Here is a 3648-nt window from a genome sequence, read left to right on the forward strand (position 1 = left end):
TTTACATTATTTCATCATATGGCACGTTTTTACAACATGTTTGAAAAATCGCATTTTTTTTCGACATAGTATAGTAAGGCGTTTTTTTTGCGCCAAAATTCATGATGATTTTTTTTTCAAAGAAAACCTTTCTGGAGTGTTTTTCACGGCCTCCTTTACATTATTTCATCATATGGCACGTTTTTACAACATGTTTGAAAAATCGCATTTTTTTTCGACATAGTATAGTAAGGCGTTTTTTTTGCGCCAAAATTCATGATGATTTTTTTTTCAAAGAAAACCTTTCTGGAGTGTTTTTCACGGCCTCCTTTACATTATTTCATCATATGGCACGTTTTTACAACATGTTTGAAAAATCGCATTTTTTTTCGACATAGTATACTATGTTGTTTTTTGTGCCAAAATTCATGATGATTTTCTTTCAAAGAAAAGTATGACGTTTTTGATTTTGGACGACATACTATACTATGATATTTTGGTGACATTTTGAACGACATGCTATACTATGACATTTTGATGACATTTTGATCAAGTTTTGGACGACATACTATACTATGATATTTTTGATTAACTTTTGGACGACATACTAAACTATGACGTCTTTGGTGACTTTTTAGAGTTGTCCAAAACGTCATCAAAAATGTCATAGTTTAGTATGTCATTCAAAATTTGACCAAAAATATCATAGTGTAGTATGTTGTCCAAATTTTGACCAAAGACATCTCAGTATATATAATTTAATCTTATTGAAGCCTCACTTTCTACCCCTTTGTTGATTATCCATGCTGCTGTATTATCTTAATTATAATAAAGTCATCTAATTTTTAAGTTTATTTAGTTTTTATTGTTCTGGTGTAGTTTGTTCACATTTTATTTCTGCTCAGGTTTCTGGTTCAGTAGCTTCTTGCAGAAGATCAATATGTAGTTTTTTGCTCAAGTTTTTATTGTTTCTGGTAGTAAACAAAGTAGCTTAGTTTAGTTTGTAGTGTGCTTGAAGTTTAAACAGTTTAAATGCACTGTTTAGCACAATTAATGTATCAAAATGAAGTGAATAAAGTGAAAACGTGACCTATAGTCTGCAGACAGGCTTATGTTGAACCTTTTACCTCAAACACATATCATTTACACTTTAGTCGACTGTTTTTGTGAAGCTGCTCGTGTTTTTTCTGGCACAAACAGATGATATTTAATCGACCTCTTCCAGAAACCTCCTGTCCCAGTTTGGGTTTACAGAAATCATTAACTGACCCACACAGATCCAGACGTCACAAATGATCCGTCAGAACATACAAAACTGGACAAAATACACCCATGAATTATATCAATGATAATAAAGAATCATGGCAGCAGTTTGAATATTAAGGTGCAAACAAAACCTTTACATGTCAGTTAAATGTAGTTTGTGGTGCAGAGTGATGGTTTATAACAACAACAACAACAACAATAATACTACTACTACCACTACTACTACTACTAACAATAATAATAATAATAATAATAATAATAATAATAATATAATAATAATAATAATAATAATAAAGCATAAGCATAATAAGAAGAAGCCAACTGTTATTTTTCTGTATGAATTTAGAGGTGCAGATTTTCAGTTCAGTTCAGTTTTATTTATTTTTTAATCAAACTTTTAGCACCTGTCCACTCTCTTTGAAGAAAAAAGTACAAGTATTCATAATTTTGTCATGCATTATAGTCTAGTTTAAAATTAATCTCCAATTTTTGTTTTTTTTTAAATAAATTTTTGTTTTCTGTCTTATTTTTGATATTAATTATTAATTTTAATTTGAATTAAAATTTGAAATATAAAAATAAGTAAATATAATTTGTATTGTGATATTTATAATTAAAATTACAACAATAATAATCATTGTTATTATTATACAACTCTATAATAAAAATAATAACAATTAGTATTATGCTTATTATATGATCATTGTTTTGTGTATGGTTTTTGTTGATTTGCTTCGGGTCCGTGTATATTTTGGCAATTGGATTTTCCATTCTGAAACGGGTATTGAAAAACAAAAAACGAGTGGTTATTTGATTTTTGTTTGAACATGCAAAAAATAAAATTGAAATACAAGGCGTTTTTACTTTTTATGATCAAAAAGGGATATACGAAATTTTAAAAATGCTTTGATTTTCATATTTAGAATAACAAAAAAATAAAATCAGTAAGAGACAGAAACGAAAAAAGGTTCGTTTTTTCATTTTCTGAGACCGGAAGTGGTCATCAGCAAGTGTGGAGCCACACGACAACAAGATTCTCAGAGGGCGGAGCCAGAGAGCAGTGATTGGTCAGACCATAGACAATATAGAAGACAGCGCGCTAGCGTATCTAGTCTATGTGTATCTATGGTCGGAACGTCTGGTAGCATCTGGCTGCTGTTGATCTTGTTTTTGGAGTAAAACACGGTAAGAAGATAAATACTTCTAACTGTAGTGTTGTTTTGTTGTACGTTAAGTAAGCGACTTGTGAAGAGTTGTGTTTTGTCGTGTTTGAGCAGTTGGTCCAGACGCGTTAGCTAGCTAAGCGGCTAAGTTAGCTAGCGGGCTAATTAGCACAGGTGGCTAACGTACCCCTGAACACCTGTGTTAGTTGCTGCTGCAGCTGTCCTCATTATTAGAATGACCTTCTCAACCTGTATTTCTCTGCTGTGTATTTTAGCTTTTAAAAAAGTTATTTTACTTTAAGGTTAACTGAAACCTGTTCAGCTGCACTGAAGTTTAACATTCAGCTGGTTTGAATTAAACCGCGCTTAACTTTACATTGCACAACATTACCTCTGAATCTCCATAATTTCATTAAATTCCTTCTCTCTTCCACTGCTCAAGTTCAATCCAGTATATAAAGTGACATTAATAGTGAATAAACTAACAACCAGCCATTGTATTTATTTATTATTGCATGTATTTGTAGTAAAACATGAGATGAAACAGACGGCTGCATTCAAGGTGAGCTCTGAACATTTGATCTGGAACAGGAATTCAATAACAGCAGCATGAGCTTCATTTCAGTCTGTAGCTGCTGAATTCATGGATGAATCATCTGGCACTAGAGAGGAAGACCATCAAACATCCACGTCAGCTGATGGAGGTCCAAGAGTGTCACCCAACAAACAACCTACAGATTGAAGACCTCGAATCTGATTGGACGGCCTCCTATTCAGCCACATGTATGAACAAATGCCTCTAAGCTGATTTGTTTTCTAAAATAAATCTAGTTTGAGTCCTAATCTATGCCTGAGTGTTTGCTTCTTTACACCGCTGTTAACAGTTTAGGCTGTTAGATTGTTCCAGATAAGACAAGTACAAGATTGTTCAGAGCCGTTCTACCAGCCTGACAGGAAGAACTCCAGCCGGCAGCCTGTCTGTGGGTGTTTGAGTGCTGAGAGGTTTGTGGATACATGTGAACGTGTCTGTGTTGACACGGCGACCCTAGACAGCCGGGTCCTAATGTTTTTTGAGCAACACACCATACTATGATGTTTTTACAATGATGGTTCTACTATGGAACCAGTTTGACATGTTCAGGTGTTCTTTGTGTGAAAACTCAGAGATTGCAGGTATCAGAAGGTGGTTTTCAACTTTCTTTGTTAAATTTCTGCTTCAACTTTAAACTAAATTTCCTTC

The sequence above is a fragment of the Amphiprion ocellaris genome, chromosome 18 (assembly GCF_022539595.1).
Source record: "Amphiprion ocellaris isolate individual 3 ecotype Okinawa chromosome 18, ASM2253959v1, whole genome shotgun sequence".
NCBI lineage: Eukaryota > Metazoa > Chordata > Actinopteri > Pomacentridae > Amphiprion > Amphiprion ocellaris.